This window comes from Panthera leo, chromosome A2, assembly GCF_018350215.1.
Source record: "Panthera leo isolate Ple1 chromosome A2, P.leo_Ple1_pat1.1, whole genome shotgun sequence".
Classification (NCBI taxonomy): Eukaryota; Metazoa; Chordata; class Mammalia; order Carnivora; family Felidae; genus Panthera; species Panthera leo.
In genome coordinates this window covers 93,941,303-93,961,578 of record NC_056680.1, presented here as the reverse complement: position 1 = coordinate 93,961,578, position 20,276 = coordinate 93,941,303, and the positions used below count along the sequence as shown (strand labels likewise).

Genomic DNA, 20,276 nt, shown 5'->3' with positions numbered 1-20,276 from the left:
CTCTGTGCTCAGAGCCTGCAGCCTGCTTTGGATTCTGTGTCTCCCTCTCTCTATGCCCCTCCCCTGCTCTCACTCTGTTTCTCTCTCTCAAAAATAAATAAACATTAAAAAAAATTTAAAAAACCCTACTGTACACTACACTTTAAAAGGGTGAACTTTATGGTATGCAAATTATCTTAACTGGAAAAAGAGAGAGAAAAACACTTGTCTTAGAAGGAAATTATGAGGAGAAAAACAGCTTTTTTACCAGTCTCTCTCTACAAGGAATCAGCCCAACTGCCCTGTTTCTGGCACTGCCACATACTGTACTGGAAGCTATAGTGAGCAATCCTGATAACAGGAAGTATAAATACCTGACTGGAGGTTAAACTATAGATACAAGCCCAGTTCAAAAAGAATAATGAAGTTAATATTTGAAGATAACTCCATTACTTCTTTTTAGTTTAGGGTTAAGCTATATATATATATATATATATATGATAAAAACATATGTAGTGTATAAGGTACATTAATCTCTAACATACAGCTTAATATATTTTTACATATACCATTATGGCTTCTTTTTCTTTCACTGTAGCACTGACCAAACGTCAAATAAAATACTGAAGAGAAATGGTAATAGTATATACACCCTTGTCTTATTCTTGACCTCAAAGGGAAAGCATTCAATATTTAACCTGTAAGCGTAATGTTAGTTATAGGCATTTATCTATCTATCTATCTATCTATCTATCTATCTATCTATCTATTTAAGAGAGTGTGTGCAAAAGAGCATGGGAGGGGCAAGGGAAGAGAGAAAGATCTTATGCAGAGTCCCACACAAGGCTCGATCTCACAACCATGAGATCATGACCTGAGCTGAAATCAAGAGTTGGGCATTTAATTGCCCCAGGTATAGGCTTTTTTCAGTTTTTAGTCTATCAGGTTAAGAAAGCATCTTTCTATTCCTAGCTTGCTCTTTGTTTAGTTTTTAATAATCTTAATAACTTATTACCATGTAGAAACAAATCCACAGTGTCTCAGATATAGCATAAAACTTAATCACTTAATAAATATTAACTTAAGGAAAATAAGATACAGTCCTTGACCTGTACCACCTCATGGTCAAAATGTTGTGGGATTAATGACGAGACAGAAACTGACTTTAATAGAAAGGAATCAAGGAAGGATTCAGAGAAAGTATCTGAGCCAAATCTTGCAGGCAGACAAGGTGAGGAAAGGACATTCTGGGTAGAAGTCATAGCTTGAAGATGTGAAAGAACATGGGACTATGAAAGCCATCAAAATATTTTAGAAAGATCATTCTGCTGACAGGGAAGGTGGTGAAATACATAATGGATGATTACAGTTGAAAAGCTAATTAGGAAGCCAATGGTGAGGATCTGAAATAAGGGAGATATGCTCAAGAGAAAAGGGTATTATACAGTGAGCTTTAGGGAGTAGGAACAACTCACCTGATGGTCTTCGAGGTAGAGAATGAGGGAGAGGAGGAAATCAGTGTTTCCTTCCCAGTTACCTAGGTGACTGGTGATCTAAACTAAACCTACAGAGGATTTCAAAAGGTTCAGTTCTGGATATGCTGAGTCTGAGAAAGGCCACCAAGTGGGGTGTCTAAAAGGAAGCTGAAAATGTTGGCCTCACACTCCTGATTATGATTTAGGATCAGTCCTGGTGAAGTCTCTGATCCAGAAGATGGATTACTAAAATAAATCCAGGATTGGTGCTAACAATTTGAGGGATTTACAGCAAACTATAGATCTAGAAGGGCTGTCAGGCACCATGCTTTCCCCCATTTAGTAGTTAGGATCTTTAACCCACATGCAGTCTGGCCACTGGAGGGTTCCAAGCCCCCTTACATCACTCTTTTCTGGGCCTTGGTCGTGAATTATTTTCATCATTGTCCTTTGGTCCTTAATTTATTTTGACCTCTGACCCAGCTATCCTGGCCTGTACCTAACTTTAACACAAATATGGAAGAACCCTCTTGAGGACGGATTCTACTCTAATACAACCAAACAAAAACTCAAATGCAATTCTAGGAGACATAGAAGAGTTCTGTGGATGACCTCTGAAGGCATTCTTGAATGAGTGGCATGGGACTTAAACAGTGTATCACATACCCAAATAATTTAAAATTTCTCTTTGCCATTCATCACTTTAAAGACTACATCAATACATCAACTGCCTAAAAATCTCTAAAAATCTCTTCTCTTTCCCTCTCTCACATTTTCTCAATACTCACTGCTGTAGTCTATTCCCTGCTACTTTGGTCTCCATTTCTACATGGATAGTGTATATATAAATATAAACACAAATATAAATATATTAAACAAGATAAACACACACACCATGAATCATTACTGATCCCCAAATCTCTTCCCAGGGGAAGGATGAGAAGAAATAGGAATACATTAGGTATCTGTGTGCTTTGTTGAAATGTGGTAACTTAATGCAGATCAGCACCTGGCTAACAACCACTGGAAAAAGCAGGGGGTCTTGCGTGGAAATGAGAAAATTCACCAAGGTTTGGGATTAAAGAAGGCAGGCTGCTGGGAGTGGGAAGTGAAGGTGAGCAGGAAGAGTATAGCCATGCCAAATAGCATAGCTGGAATGTTAGACTTTGTAGGATGGAAAGGTTTACAAAGCACACCAAGGAAGAACTCTAGACATATAACTGTTGACTGATAGAGCCCATTCTTGTCTCTCTTACAATGGGCTGTGGGAGGAAATAAGGAAATTCCATCCTGCTTGGTGAAGTAGTCTCAGCCATAAGGGCTTATGGTCTCCCTGTAGAGATCATCAATGTGTGGGCACATGTGTATTTGGTGGGGTGGCCAGGAAACCCCTTACAGAGTGATTGGGAAATCATGACCTTTCTTGTCTTAAAACACTCCCTGCCTAGCTAGGCTTCCCCAGACCAAATACAAACACCAGAATTTAATGAAAGAATGCACATTCCTTTTAGAAAAGGTCAGGAAGTTCTCAATGAGCAGTATCACCTGGAAACACCAGGTGATACAAACAGTATTGTTTCCCTACTACCGCAAAAGGGTGTGATGGGCACTTACAGACTGATCTTCAGAAGGAAGGTGTACTCCACATGGATTATCCCTCTTTTCTAACCCCTTTTCACTTTCCCCAATTTCCTCTCCTGTTGTCTTATAGCTCCTTCTAGACCCCTAGTCCAGTGTCCACATCCACCCTTCATGAATCTTCACCGGAGTTTCCTCCCCTCTGTTCTTTCTGGTGTAATAAAATCAAGCTTTTCAGGCTTTGGAGACTCCAAAGAGAAAGAAGCATGATCTGAATTTACCCAATGAAGAGAGAGAAAGTGTCTTGATTCAATTTCCTTACCAGCCGACTTCCTCTGGCTCTAAGAAGCAAGCATATTCATCAATGCAAGCATTCATTTTCACTCACCACACACTCCCTCCAACTCCACCCCAAAGGCCTCACAGACTATCTCATATGAAGAAAGCATATTTCATGTAATGCTGACATCATCATGCTAAGGAGCATTTGGCCCCACCAATAGGAGAGTCACAACTTAAGTATGAATGACTCCATTTATTATGAATGGCTCCATCTGCAGGTGGCTCTCACTCCAATTAGGCTCTTCTTTCATGAAGGAAATAGACCAGCACACATGTGTTAGGTCTCAGTCCATTTTGCAACAATAGCTGCCATTTATTGATATGTAATTCACTTTGCCACTTAATCCTATGTGATCCTCACAGTGACCCAGCAAGGTTCATATTGTTAAGTACTTCATGAAGAAACTGAGGCTCAAAGATTTAGAAAATTGTCCAAGGTCTCATACATGGTGAACAATGAAGCTGGTATTTGAGCCCAGATCTAGCTGTCTCCAAAATCCATGATCATAACACTGTATTGTGCTACCTCTTAGCATGAGGTGAGCAGAGATGAAACCAAAGGAAATATCACAGGACTCTGGACTTTTAAAACAGATGCCTATGTGCTTGTTAGCTTTTTAGGGGGAAAAGTGAAGCAGAATCCTTTACTCTTCCCTTCCTCCCTTTCTCTCTTCCTTTCATTATAAAAGGCTAAAAGTAAACACAGAAGAATCAGAAATAATGGTGTAAAACTGCTTCAAACCAATCTCTGGGTAAATAGCTATGAAAATATTCAGTTGCTTTATGATCCCATTTAGAGTTAACATTATATTTATAGCTTTTTCCCTGAATACACATTAAGGTAATATTGAACTTTTGGTAAAAATTATATCATACATCTGTGCTGACAGCTTGTTTCGTGAACATAAATCTTTATCTACTACTTTCAGCTTTCAATATTTTCTCCAAAGATGTAAGTTAGGACATTAAAAGGTCCAGAAATAAACGTAAAACAGATGGGATTAGATTTCTGTGGGGAATGACAGCCATACTGAATTTAATGGAAACCAAGCTAGAAAGAGGTCTGAGAGGAAAACCCATGAAGCATACATAGGAAGGACCGTGGCTTGAGGTGGAATCTCAAGAGTGTACATCTGACTTATAATTGCAAGTTGCCCTTGAAGTTGGGTGTTCTTTAAGATGTAATTAAGCGATTGGTCATGGGACCTTACTATGATACAGGGCAAATATTTTCAGTCACTGAACTGATGAATAGCCAAGCACTGACATTTTGTGAGTTTAGTATTTATTTCTTTCATTTCCCTTCTTAAGCAAGTGAAGAGCCTGGAGCTCTCATGAAGAAAGAGGTCCCAAGATCTGTGGCTAAGGCACTGGATGTGCCTGTGGTCATGGAGCAAAGGGGAAGCACTGAACTGAACTGAACTCAGGGAACAAAAGCCCACTGAAGTTTGAAGGATCAGCAAGAGGCTTGGCCTTTCTGGTTCAGGAGGCTGAACTTGGAGGCTAATGCAAGGTAGATAGAGGGACTCCTTTCTGGAGTCTTAGCTAATAGCCAAGAAGAAAGGTACAGGGGGAGTCTACAATTAGTACAGGATGGTACGGGCAACAGCATATATCCTAAGACAATACAAGTGAACTTTTTTCTTTCCTGTTTATTCAATCCCTACCTCTCAATTGTATTATTGCCACAAATATTTAAATATCCTCTGGCCTCTCCTATTTAATAATAATAAAAGAATTCCTATTTAATGTTGTTTTCCTTTCATCCACCATCCCTCCCTTTTTTCTTCATAATGAAATTTGTCAAAACTCTATATCCTCACATTTCCTCATATTCCATTAACGATCCATTTCATTGGATGGCCTTTGTTCCCACTCTAACAAAATGGCTCTTTCTAGAGTTACCTGTGACCATGATACTGCTAAATTCATCAGAAAAATTTTAGCTCTCATCCTATTTGGTACTCAGCAGCATTAACCCCCACCCCTTTACCAGTGATCACTCTATCCATCTTGAAACACCCTCTTCCCTTGGCTTCTAGTCCCCTCCTCCCCTTACCCACTCTTCAGGTTTTCCTGTACCTCTCTGGCTGCTGTTAATCAGCTTTGTTGCCAACTTATTCTCCTCCAATCACTAAATGTTAGAGTTGGCTAGAGGTCAGTGTCAGACCCTCTTTTTTTCATGTTTTACTCTTCTGCTAGGCCATCTCATCCCTTCCGATGACCTGAATTTCCAGTGCTAATAGACCTCTCCTCTGAGTCCTAAATGGATATCTGCTTATGCCACATCTTCTCTTGGATCTAAGGTGTATTATGTGTAAGCCTAAATGCATTATCTTTACTTTCACATGTGCTTTTCTCAATGAATGGCATTGCTATTTATCCAGTTGCTTAAAAGCTATGTGGAAGTCATTCTTGACACTTCCTCCTTCCTTGTACCACATACCCAATTCATTAACAAGTAATACAGACTTTTATGTTTTAAATGCATCCTCAATCCTTTCATTTCCATTCTCCTTTATCTATACAGTCAATATATCAATATACCAATCCAGACTACCATGATTTCTCACCATGGATCAATGCAATAGCATCTCAACCTCACTTTTACTAATCCCTGACATCCAGTCTATGTATCTTTTCAAAAAATAAATCTGACCACATTCTTACCTTCCTACCTTCATGTGTGGTTAAAGCCATTCAAAAGCCATCTTTTGCTTTGGGGTTAAAGAGCCATATCCTTAACATACTCTATAAAGCCATCCATAATCTGGGCTCTACTTACCTTGCTCCTCTTCTAACTCCACTCTTCCCTCATATTCTTCAGCACATGACTTTCTTTTTATTTCTTGATCCCTCCATGTTTTCTCTTCCTGAAGAAAGAGACACATATATTTTCCCCTTGTCCTAGAACACTCTCCAATCACCCTTCACTTGTCCATAGCAGACTCCTGCAGAAGACCAGTATGCCCTTGTAATTAATACTTTGAAAGTAAAATCCTGACCTACTTTCTAAGTCTGTTGCACTGAGTGAACCCTAAGTAGATCCACATGCTTTTAATAATGCTCACGTCATTTTCATTCATCAGATAAGCCAAAAATTTTTAAAAAGGCAACATAAAACAATAAAATTTCCTTGGAGTTTATTGATTTCTTTATATTTAACAGACTATTGCAGATTAGCAAAGATTTAAGTTGGGTAATTCTTAACTAGATAAATAGAAAGGTTTAAGCAAAGACTAGTTGCTCAGAGATATGAATCGATTCTATATTTTATAGCAACATTTGCAATAAATGTTATTTCCTTAGCATACACTTTAAAATGATACTGACCAGAAGTAAAAGAAAATCCTCAGCCTCTGGCCCTCTTGGTATCAAAAAAGTTGAAATAATAGCTCTTGGTCCTAAGAAAAGGCTGTCTAAGCAGACAAGGAGAATGAGTTAATGAGATCCTGTAATCTGATCCCCAGCAGTCCTGCACAGCTATTCTCAAGGCACTAACGAACCCTACACCTTTACAGATCATGGACCTACAGAATCTAACCCTAGTGGGTGCAGGCAAGTCTTGGCCATTGAAATGGTTTTGCTGGTGTAAATAACAGGGATCTGTTATCATGAGATTACCTGTCTGTAAAATGCCTATTTATCTTCATTATGTTGCTTTTCAGGGGAAGAAGGAAAGGGTGAGTGTTGGTGTGTAAGATAATGGAGTTAGGACAGGAAAATGGCATCTCTGACCCAAAGTGAACCCTGCTTTAACTCAGTGGGTTTTTTCAACAGCCAGATGGAGTCCATAATGTTGGCTGTCAGTGTTGTACTTTCTTTAGTACTAAAAGTATTCAGCAAAATAGAGCAAAGATGAATTCATACCTGGGATTTCAATGTCATAGTTTGTGCAAGAGAGTAAGATGGCAATTTCAATCTGGTCATTTTCATTCACTCATGCATTCATCTAGTCATCCATTCACCAAATACCTCAGTAACTACATGCCTAGCCCTATGCAAGATAAATTATTAAAATAAACATGACTAAAAACATAATATATACTACAAAGTGGAAGTAAAAGTTACCACAAAGAAAAATAAAAGGAATACCCTGCTTCAGAGACAGACAGATTGCTTTTACACCAACATGTGAAGAATAAAATGGAGCCAGCCATTCAAAGTAGGAGATGCAATGGGGATAGGTGATCAATTTCATTTTTTTATCTTGATTTTAATATGAAATTTAAATATGAAGGGAAATATAATTATGAAATACTCTTTTAATCAAAATCAAGTACTTCCAAAATATATAAAGAAAAAAGTGGGGGAGGAGCCATGATGGTGGAACAGCATGGAAGTTTTTTGTGTGTCTCGAGTCCATGAAATACAGCCAGACCAACAGTAAACCATCCTGCACACCTAGAAAACTGATTGGAGGATTAACACAACATCTGCACAACCTGAACCACAGAATTCAGGACCTACATGGTGAAGAGAGGTGACCTTGGGGAGAGAGAAGACTCGGAGGGCAGGGAGCTGCTTTTGCATGGGGAGGGAGGACAGAGACTGGGGGGGGGGGGGCGTTGGGGAGAATATGGGAAAAGCACCCCTCCCCAAAAACAGCTGGAGAGAAAGTGGAAAATTGGAAACAGTCACAGGGACTGAACTAAAACGGGAGAAAGGAGAAAGGAGAGGGTTTAAATTCCATTAAGACTGTAAACAGGAAGAATGCAGAGTCTGAAACTCTGCAGCTCGATACCTAGCGGTGCTCTGGTGAATCCCCAGGAGGAGAGTGGGGTCCAGGAAGTTCTCAGACCACACAGGGAGAAGCAGTTCCACTGCTGGAAGGACACTTGGTAGAGCAGACCCCAGAGAATGGCTACACTCGCTGGTGCTGGTACAAGGTCATTGTGGGGTGAAGCTTGGTACCAGATGTGTGTTGTGATTTTCCATAATCCCTGAGGCACTAGTGCTACACTGTCTCGCGAACTTTTTCTGGGGTGGGCTGGCACCTAGCCTCAGTCTTTGGGCACTGGCAGTAGCACGGTCCCTCAAGTGTTCCTGGGTGCAGCTGGCACCCACCCATTGCTCTGTGAGACCCTCTGTAGAGGGGCTTATTAGGTCAAAGCCACAGTCCCTCAGAAGTTGGGGGCTGGGGAAGACAGCCACATCTGAGACAAAACTCAGGAGGGAGGTGCTGCCTCGGACTTGGTTACGGACAATGTGGAAGTGGGGAGTGGACAGAAGCTGAAGACGAAAGATGGGTACATGATTGCTGACTGGGGAGAGCAGAGTTCCGATACTAGAGACTGAGTAGCTGGGAGACAACATTTTCACCGCTCCCGCACATGCGTATGCGCACCTACAAGTGCCACAACAATCCACCCCAGCAGGCTAGCAGCGCCATCTAGTGGAGAACAGAGCCGTTACACTAAGCCCTGCCCAACTGGGCCAACCTTGCTCTTCAAGAAAAGAAGACTCACCACCTGCTTAGTTTATGGACTACAAAGCCCTTCATAATTTGACTTCTAGGGGAAAACGAAGTAATTTCAGTCGTATTTCAGTCTGTTAGCTGGTCCATTTATTCAATTTTCTTCTTTCTTTCTTTTTTCCCTGTCTTTCATTTCTTTTTTTTCTTGAATACAGAAAGAGAAAAAATTCATTTTTATTTTCAATTTTTATAAAAATATTTTTAATTTTTTTCTACTATATTTTTTACTTTTGTGTAAGTTTTTCAAATTCTATTTCACTTCCATCATTTCATTGTAGTCTACTTCAGTGTATTCATTTTTTCAAACTTTCAAATGATTTCTTTTTTTCCCCCCTTTTTTCTGTAATCTATCAAGCCACTTTCTTAAAATTTTTTTTTTTTTTTTAACGTTTATTTATTTTTGGGACAGAGAGAGACAGAGCATGAATGGGGGAGGGGCAGAGAGAGAGGGAGACACAGAATCGGAAGCAGGCTCCAGGCTCTGAGCCATCAGCCCAGAGCCTGACGCGGGGCTCGAACTCACGGACCGCGAGATCGTGACCTGAGCTGAAGTCGGACGCTTAACCGACGGAGCCACCCAGGCGCCCCTATCAAGCCACTTTCAACACCCAGACCAAAACACACCTAGGATTTAGGATGATTTATTTGATTTTGATTTTGTGTGTGTGTCTGTTTTTAATTTTTTAATTTTTATTTTTTTAATTTTAATTTTTCTACTTCATCAATTCCTTTTCTCCCTTCAAAATGACAAAACAAAGGAATTCACCCCAAAAGAAAGAGCATGAAGAAATGACAGCCAGGGATTTAACCAACACAGATACAAGCATGATGTCTGACCAGAATTTAAGAATACTAGCTGGAGTCAAAAATAGATTAGAATCCCTTTCTGCAGAGATAAAACAAGTAAAAGCTAGTAAGGATGAAATAAAAAATGCTATAAGTGAGCTGAAATCTCGAATGGATGTGGCAGTGGCAAGGACAGTGAGGGAGAACAGAGAATCAGTGATATTGAGGACAAACTTATAGAGAATAATGAAGCAGAAAAAAAGAGGGAGATTAAGGCAAAAGAGAATGACTTAAGAATTAGAGAAATCAGTGACTCAACATCAGAATCATAGGGGTCCCAGAAGAGGAAGAGAGAGATTTAGGGGTAGAAGGGTTATGTGAGCCAATCATAGCGGAAAACTTTCCTAACCTGGGAAAGACACAGACATCAAAATCCAGGAAGCACAGAGGACTCCCATTAGATTCCACAAAAACTGACCATCAACAAGGTATATCATAGTCAAATTCATAAAATACTCAGGCAAGGAGAGAATCGTGAAAGCAGCCAGGGAAAAAAAAAGTCCTTAACCTACAAGGGAAGACAGATCAGGTTTGCAGCAGACCTACCCACAGAAACTTGGCAGGCCAGAAAGGAGTGGCAGAATATATTCACTGTGCCGAATCAGAAAAATATGCAGCCAAGAATTCTTTATCCAGCAAGACTGTCATTCAAAATAGAAGGAGAGATAAAAAGTTTCCCAGACAAACAAAAATTAAAGGAGTTTGTGACCACTAAACCAGCCCTGCAAGAAATTTTAAGGGGGACTCTCTGAGGGGACAAAAGATGAAAAAAAAAGTAAATAAATAAATAAATACCAAAAGCAACAAAGATTAGAAAGGACCAGAGAACACCACCAGAAACTCCAACTCTACAAGCAACATAATGGCAATAAATTCGTACCTTTCAGTTCTCACTCTAAACACCAATGGACTCAATGCTCCAATCAAAAGGCATAGGGTAACAGGCATAGGGATCTCATTTTTTATCCAAAAAAACCGAGATCCATCTATATTCTGTTCACAAGAGACCCACTTTAGACCTAAAGACACCTTCAGATTGAAAGTAAGGGGATGGAGAACCCTCTATCATGCTAATGGTCTCCAAAAGAAAGCTGGAATAGCCATACTTATATCAGATAATCTAGACTTTAAAACAAAGACTGTATCAAGAGATGATGAAGGGCATTATATAATAATTAAGGGATCTACTCACCAAGAAGACCTAACAATTGTAAACATTTATTTGCCAAATGTGAAAGCACCCAAATATATAAATCAATTAATCACAAACATAAAGAAACTAACTGATAATAATACCATAATAGTAGGAGACTTCAACACCCCACTCACAGCAATGGACAGATCACCTAATCAAAAAATCAACAAGGAAACAATGGCTTTGAATGACACACTGGACCAGATGCACTTAACAGATATATTCAGAACATTTCATCCTAAAGCAGTGAAATATACATTCTTCTCCAGTGCACATGGAACATTCTCCAGAATAGACCACATACTGGGACACCAATCAGCCCTCAGCAAGTACAAAAAGACTGAGATCACACCGTGCATATTTTCAGACCACAACACTATGAACTCGAGATCAACCACAAGAAAAAATTTGGAAAGGTAACAAATACTTGGAGACTGAAGAACATCCTACTAACGAATGAATGGGTCAACCAAGAAGTTAAAGAGGAAATTAAAGAGTATATGGAAGCCAATAAAAATGGTAACACCACAACCCCAAACCTCTGGGATGCAGCAAAGGCAGTCATAAGAGGAAAGTAGATAGCAATCCAGGCCTTCCTAAAGAAGGAAGAAAGATCTCAGATACACAACCTAACCTCATGCCTTAAATAGCTGGAAAAACAACAGCAAATAAAACCCCAAACCAGCAGAAGACAGGAAGTAATAAGGATTAGAGCAGAAACTAATGCTATTGAAACCAAAAAAAACAGTAGAACAGATCAATGAAACCAGAAACTTGTTCTTTGAAAGAATTAACAAAACTGATAAGCCATTAGCCAGTTTGATCAAAAAGAAAAAGGAAAGGACCCAAATAAATAAAATCAAGAATGAAAGAGGAGAGATCACAATTAACACAGCAGAAATAAAAAAATAATAAGAGAATATTATGAGAAACTATGTGCCAATAAAATGGGCAATCTGGAAGACATGGACAAATTCCTACAAACATATACACTACAAAAACTGAAACAGGAAGAAACAGAAAATTTGAACAGACCCATAACCAGTAAAGAAATCGAATTAGTAATCAAAAATTTGCCAAAAAACAAGAGTCCAGGGCCAAATGGCTTTCCAGGGGAATTTTACCAAACATTTAAGGAAGAATTAACACCTATTCTCTTGAAGCTGTCCCCAAAAATAGAAATGGAAGGAAAACTTCCAAACTCTTTCTGTGAGGCCAGCATTACCTTGATTCCAAAGCCAGACAGAGACCCCACTAAAAAGGAGAACTATAGACCAATTTCTCTGATGAACATGGATGCAAAAATCCTCAACAAGATATTAGCCAACTGGATCCAACAATACGTTAAAAAAATTATTCACCACGACCAAGTGGGATTTATACCTGGGATGCAGGGCTGGTTCAATATCCACAAAACAATTAACGTGATTCATCACATCAATAAAAGAAAGGACAAGAACCATATGATCCTCTCAATAGATGCAGAGAAAGAATTTGACAAAATACAGCATCCTTTCTCGATAAAAACCCTCAAGAAAGTAGGGATAGGAGAATCATACCTCCAGATCATAAAAGCCATGTATGAATGACCCAATGCTAATATCATCCTCAATGGGGAAAATTGAGAGCCTTCCCCCTAAGGTCAGGAACAAGACAGGGATGTCCACTCTCGCCACTGTTATTTAACATAGCATTGGAAGTCTTAGCCTCTGCAATCAGAAAACACAAAGAAATAAAAGGCATCCAAATCAGCCAGGAGGAGGTCAAATTTTCACTCTTCCCAGATCATATGATACTCTATATGGAAAACCCAAAAGATTCTACCAAAAAACTGCTAGAATTGATTCATGAATTCAGCAAAGTTGCAGGATATAAAATCAATGCACAGAAATGAGTTGCATTCCCATACACCAACAATGAAGCGACAGAAAGAGAAATCAAGGAATTGATCCCATTTACAGTTGCACAAAAACCCATAAGACACCTAGGAATAAATCTAACCAAAGAGGTGAAAAATCTATACACTGAAAACTATAGAAAGCTTATGAAAGAAATTGAAGAAGGCACACAAAAAATGGAAAAAGATGCCATGCTCCTGGATAGGAAGAACAAATATTGTTAAAATGTCGATACTACCCAAAGCAATCTACATATTCAATGCAATCCATATCAAAATAACACCAGCATTCTTCACAGAGCTAGAACAAATAATCCTAAAATTTGTATGGAACCAGAAAAGACCCCAAATAGCCAAAGCAATCTTGAAAAGGAAAACCAAACCAGGAGGCATCACAATCCCAGACTTCAAGCTATACTTCAAAGCTGTAATCATCAAGACAGTATGGTACTGGCCCAAGAACAGACACTCAGATCAATGGAACAGAATAGAGAACCCAGAAATAGACCCACAAACATATGGCCAACTAATCTTTGACAAAGCAGGAAAGAATATCCAATGGAATAAAGACAGTGTCTTCAGCAAGTCATGCTGGGAAAAACTGGACAGTAACATGCAGAAGAATGAACCTGGACCACTTTCTTACACCATACACAAAAATACACTCAAATGGATGAAAGACCTAAATGTAAGACAGGAAGCCATCAAAATCCTTGAGGAGAAAGCAGGCAAAAACCTCTTTGATCATGGCCACAGCAACTTCTTACTCAACACGTCTCTGGAGGCAAGGGAAACAAAAGCAAAAATGAACTACTGGGACCTCATCAAAATAAAAAGCTTCTGCACTGGGAAGGAAACAGTCAGCAAAACTAAAAGACAACTGACAGAATGGGAGAAGATATTTGCAAACAACATATCAGATAAAGGGTTGTACCCAAAATCTATAAAGAACTTATCAAACTCAACACCCAAAAAACAAATAACCCAGTGAAGAAATGGGCAAAAGACATGAATAGACACTTCTCCAAGAAGACATCCAGATGGCCAACCGACACATGAAAAAATGCTTAATGTCACTCCTCATCAGGGAAATACAAATCAAAACCACAATGAGATACCACCCCTCACCTGTCAGAAAGGCTAACATTAACAACCCAGGCAACAACAGATGTTGACAAGGAAGCAGAGAAAGAGGATCTCTTTTGTACTGCTGGTGGGAATGCAAACTGGTGTAGCTACTCTGGAAAACAGTATGGAGGTTTCTCAGAAAATTAAAAGCAGAACTACCCTATGACCCAGCAATTGCACTACTAGGTATTTATCCAAGGGATACAGGGATGCTGTTTCGAAGGGACACATGCACCCCCATGTTTATAGCAGCACTATCAACAATAGCCAAAGTATGGAAAGAGCCCAAATGTCCACTGATGGATGAATGGTTAAAGAAGATGTGGTGTGTATATATATACATACATACATACATATACATACAATGGAGTATTACTCGGCAATCAAAAAGAATGAAATCTTGCCATTTGCAACTACGTGGATGGAACTGGAGAATATTATGCTAAGCGAAATTAGCCAGTCAGAGAAAGACAAATATATGACTTCACTCATATAAGGACTTTAAGACACAGAACAGATGAACATAAGGGAATGGAATAAAAAATAATATAAAAACAGGAAGGGGGACAAAACATAAGAGACTCTTAAATATGGAGAACAGAGGGTTACTGGAGGGGTTGTGGGAGGGGGGATGGGCTAAATGGGTAACGGGAACTAAGGAATCTACTCCTGTAATCGTTGTTGCGCTATATTCTAACTAATTTGGATGTAAATTAAAAAAATTTTTTTAAGTGAAAAATAAAATAAAATTAAAAAGTGACTGCTTTTTGCCTGTCTACCTACAAAAATTCCATTCTCTAGAAGGAAGTATGGTTAACAGGTGGGATATATTTGAAGAATTCTTACCTGATCATTTCCCATCTGGAAGAATATAAACTGTTAGGCTCTTTCTTTGGAAACAATGAACAGACTGAGTGTAAAGTAACAAAGAAAGCATATTACTGATATCAGAATATCTTTGCAGTATCTTAGTATGCTTCCAATTGCATGATAATTTGCATCTGTGAATAATCAGGGGACATAAAGTTCTGTACAATCTGCATTCTGATAATCATGTTTCCAGATCTTTCAGAAACTTACTTGAAATAAAGTTTATAACTGTTATCTTTCTGAAACTCACTAGAGCTAGTAAAATTTTTTACTGCTTATTTTGGCAGCTCAAATCTCAGTTTGGGGTCATTCAAGTTGCCTTTGCTTTAGCTCACATTTGACTGATTTTGCAATGTTGGTAAATAAGAAATTTTTTTTAAAAAGCCCCCAAAGTGGACATAAAGGCCTATCACATTACTAAATGATAACAAACAGATGACACTCAGAATATCTAATCAATAGTACTCTGTATTTCACTAGATCAAAAATATACTTCAAAACAGACTTGATTCATTTTAAAAGTAGAGTAAAAGATAAAAGTCAATTAGAGACTCATGATATATCCCCTGAGGAGAAATAAATCCAAATTTCTAAAATCGAGGATGTTGAGCTAGCTCAGTTTCATGTGAACTGCAAAGTATCTCAGGACCAAGAGGTATTTATTTCCTAACATGAAGTGTTATATGCAGTGAGCCTGAATTATGAGGAGTTCTGGGCCTCAGAGGAAGCCCACCCATAGGGAAAGGAAATTCATGGTCCAAAGACACATGTCCTTGACCTACCAAGAAAAGGTATACAAAATATCTAACTTATTTTTTAACTATCTACAGAATTGTTAAATATCTCACATGTAGAAAAGTGATAAAATTTAAATATGTGTTTAATAAGTGTCACCTATATGACTATAAACCAGATCAAGAAACCATTACCAATATCCCTAGAGAAAACAAATTGACGGTTACCAGAGGGGAGGAGGTGGAGGATTGGCAAAATGGGTGAAGGGGAGATACATGCTTCCAGTTATTGAATAATAGATCATGGGAATAAAGGGAACAGCATAAGGATAATAATCAATGGTATTGTAATAGTGTTGTATGGTAGCTACTATCTACACTTGTGATGAAAACAGCAAAACGCATAAGTTTGTCTAATCACTATGTTCTATACCTGAAACTAATGTAACATGTGTGTCAACTATACTCAAAAAAAAAAAAAAAAAAAAAAGAAAGAAAGAAAGAAACTATTACCAATATCCCAGAAGCTCCCCTGGGATTCCTTCCCAATCCCAATCTCCTTCCTTCCCTCAAAGGCTACCATTTCCTGACTTTTCTAGTTATCACCACTTCTCTTAATACTTTTGCCACTGAACTATATATCCCAAAACTCTAGAGTGTAATGATGTCTGTTTATGAATTTTATATAAATAGATTGATACTATAAGTGTTCTTTTGTGTCTCATTATCTAGTAAGGCATGTCATTTGTCTAGATTCTACTAAAGTTAGAGCCATTTTCTCCTTCTAGACAATACTGCAGTTTGATTCTTTTTGAAAACATAATGGGGTAGAAATTATATAACATTAAGATACAGACACTGATCAGAGAATTTTACTTTCCCTTTATGTCTTATCAAGTAGAATGCCAGGTAGTATCCATATTTTACAGTTCTGTCTCCAACTCTCTGCTAAATGTGAGATTCTTCTACAGTCTGACTCTGACCTACTGAGTCCTAGAGCTGGCACCGTTCTCCCATGATAGAATGGACCACAGATGGCTGGTTCACACTTGCAGCCAAGTTTCTGTAAGCATGACTGTAAGCTACTGAATTGCAGGGAGTTCTTTTTGTCTATGAACATTGTATACATCTTCATTTATTCAAAAAAATCTTATTTTCAGACATGTCTTGAAAATTTTTTATAGGAATGTTCTTTGGTGTTCAAACTTTTTATAATATTATAAGCATGATCTTTTCTTCTATTACATATTATTTGTGCTGTTGCTTATTTTTATTGCATCAAATTTTTGGGAGGGCATTCACTGAAGAAAAATATATTGCTATAGACTGAATATTTGTATCTTCTCTAAATTCATATGCTGAAACCTAATTCCCCAATGTGATGATATGTGGATGTGAGACTTTTGGGAGGTGATTAGCTCATGAATGGGATTAGTGACCCTATAAAAGAGACACCAATGATAGAACATGATCCACATTACAAACACTGGCTCCTGTTAGTCTAGTTTGGGAACACTGATGGGAGCACTAATGGAGAACAGCTGGGTTTCACTGGTATTTTCCTCCTCTCCTATCCCAGGCAGCCCTCTGCTCACCTTCCAAGACACCAACATTTCCCTTAGTGATATATGTGGGGGAAAATGTAGTTAGAGACTCCTAGGGAACCACTCTGTTGCCAAAGTTATAAAAACAAAAAACAAAACAAAACAAAAAAACTACTGTCTTAATCATGTCCTTCTCTTGCATGCCTCCCATAAGGATGTCTCAGTGCTTTGAACAAAAGCTGGTCTGAATACAAATGCTATTATGGAAGTCTTTACAAATCTAGCACAATTTGGGCAAGAATTCTTCCAAATCTCTCACAATCACAGTAAGGCAACGGGCTTATGGTTCTTCAATTGATTTTCAATATCTTCTCTGTATCTTTCAAGTTAGTATTTAAAAGTTGTCTTTTTTAAAGTAGTATCTTTGTTAAGGAAAGCTTTTCATTAAAGGTACCAGAGAGTTATTAAAGACCTCTGAGGTAATAATAGGTGACTGAATGAGGCTGCCCATAAAAACCCTATAAATCTTTTTATCTAAAGGATTTGTCTCTTCAGTTTCCAAACTATTCAATCTATGTTGCCTTTATGAAGAACTTTCATTAAGTTGGTCTCTACCTGCAGTACCACTGAAAATAAACCACTGTAGTGTTTCTGCAGTGAAATCATTGGCATCCCATTCATTTATAAGCCTTACACTATTTGTCACCTTTTCAAGCTACCAGACAGACACTCAAAACTCATTTTTATGTGAGCACATTCTATTACTCTCTCCTTGTCAAGTGACGCTTCTGTTTCTTCCTCGGGAAACTGAGCGCCAGGAGCCCAAATATAGGGTCCTATTATAAACCATACTACCCAACTGCAACTATGCTTTGCTTTGCTTTGCTATAAAATAAAGGAAAACAAAGCCAGCCACTTGTACTAAGAGATTTAAATATCTGTTCCATCATCTTATGATCATGGATTTCCTCTTGACTAGGTTTCAGTCAAGAGACAGATAAGCCAATCAAACATATAGTGAATATTAGAATCCAGAAGCTAAATGATGATGAAGAGATAAATCGCCCTGTTGGGCTCATATAGCCAGGTCTCATGAAGCAGACAGATCTCAGAATAATCATTAGAAGTAATCACAGGGAGAGATAATGGGAGACATTGTCCTGACATCCTTCTTTCTAGCCAAGGTTTACACGTAACGTTTTTTTATAAGCAATCTGTCGTTGTGACCTTCTGAGTAACACATTGTTGGCATCTGGGTCATGGCAACAATCAGACACTTTGATTGTTGGTTGCCAAATAAAATCGCAACATTCTGCAGTGATTTTCTTTTTTTAAAATAATTTTTAAATGTTTATTTATTTTGAGAGAAAGAGAAAGAGAGAGTGAGGAGGGGAGGGGCAGAGAGAGAGAGGGAGACACAGAATCTGAAGCAGGCTTCAGGCTGTGAGCTGTCAGCAATCGAGCCCAATACAGGGCTCGAACTCATGAGTCATAAGATCATGACCTGAGCCGAAGTAGGACACTCAACAGACGGAGTAACCCAGGTGCCCCTGCAGTGATTTTATTCTAAGCCCATTCTAAGCCCATATGGGATAGGTATTTTGCCATATTCTCTTGAGCAGTACAAAACACTGAGAACCTCCCAGCATCTTAAATCTAGTACAATGCATGGCATGCAGTTGAAACAACAAATGTTTATTGAATTAATGTGACTGAATGACACAGTGAATTTGGTTCTCCCCCAAAGATCTTCTAGTCTTCAGTTTGCTGTTATAGGACTGATCTCTTGTCTGAGGAAGGGAATTTAAAATCAGAGTTCTCTGAGAAGTTTCCACTCTACTCCCCTAACTGCTTGGTCTTAGCCAGAAGACCCCAATTCCCAATTACAAATGGGATAAGAGCCAACACAACCCCCAGGGCTAGTCTGATGGAAGGAGCTCTGTTCAGAACTGTGAGAATTCCAAAGTCAGGGAAATGGGTCAAACTCAGAGTTGCTGGGGGCAGTCTATGGATTAGTTTCTAATAATGCAGAAAGAGGAATCAGAATAGATACCCCACACCCAGAGTCAGGAGAGGATGTGGGAGACCAGGAAAAAGATCAAGAAAAGATGGGGATCAAGAAACCAGAGAGTCAAGAAAAAGGCAGAGCTTGGTGAGTAAGTGGAGGTCATGTATGGTTACCCAAGTTCTTTGCATGTCTGTGGCAGGTGGTGTGGGAAGGGCTACCGGGCCTGGCAAGCTAAGGACAGTGGGGCAGGGCAGACACATCCTGGAACACTATATACTCACCACCTGGTTTTTAGTAACTTGAATGGTGAGCCTAGGCTCAGTCTACAGGTCAGTGGACTTGGACTTCGTGGGCTTTTAGATCTAGGACCAGGATGTAGAAAACAACTTGTCCTTCATTTCTTCATGAAGCCTTAGGGAAAGGGACATGGGTGAATGTAAGTCAAGAGAAGAGAATGAGCTATTAGTGCCTAAGATGACTCAGTAATAATAAAGCCAGGCTTATAGCTCCAGATTTTTTTAAATTAAGCTTCAAAAATCAACATACTGTATTTCTCAAGAGGAAAAGACAATGAAAATTACCTATCTAGTAGTTTTCCTAAATTAATTCACTACTTGGAAACTAATAGCTCTATGATTAATTTTTCTGACTAAATCTCGATTTCTTCCATGCAAATCTGCCCATCAAGTTACTATGACGCCCAACCAGTATGTAATATAAAATATAATACAATATTAGAATGGGGGTTCTAATTAGTATTTAGAAGTGTCAGTCAGAAAATAATCATGCTTATAGCCATCATCTTGTGGAAAAAGAAAAATCCCTCAAGTATTAGCAATAAATAAGTTGTCTTTTCACCTCTTTGTGAGAAATCCTGGCTTGGGACATTCCAAGACTCAAATGAAGATGCCCCTTCCTCTCCTGGGGCCTTTTCCTTCAGTCACTGGGGGCAGCTGGGGGCACAGCTGGGGGCACACCCAGCACTGACAGTATCTCTAGTACCTTTATGTGGCACTCTCCTCTAGGACCCTGGGATTTTTTGAGTCAGATGGGACTAACTCAGCATCTCCCTAGGGGAAGAGGAGCTTCCAATTTCCATCTTCTTTTGCCTTGCTCCTCAGGGCACCAGAGCCCAGTAAGAAAATGAAACTGCCTAACTATGTTTGACTCTGTTATTGAAATGTGAAATGTGTGAATAGAGTAA

The 20,276-nt window shown here is 38.8% G+C and overlaps 1 long non-coding RNA gene across 5 annotated transcripts in view; it reads right to left on the bottom strand.

The window, feature by feature from the left end:
* Positions 1-20,276, bottom strand: part of LOC122207382 — a 301,136-nt gene that overhangs the window by 269,479 nt on the left and 11,381 nt on the right. For 4 of the 5 annotated variants that reach the window (XR_006196807.1, XR_006196811.1, XR_006196809.1 and 1 more), the window contains exons 3-4: positions 19,354-19,483; positions 6,160-6,247 (exon numbers count right to left, since the gene is read on the bottom strand). This is a non-coding gene — a long non-coding RNA (uncharacterized LOC122207382). Of the gene's footprint in view, positions 1-6,159; positions 6,248-6,707; positions 6,794-19,353; positions 19,484-20,276 lie in introns of all 5 variants that reach the window. The other variant, XR_006196817.1, reaches the window with a different exon arrangement.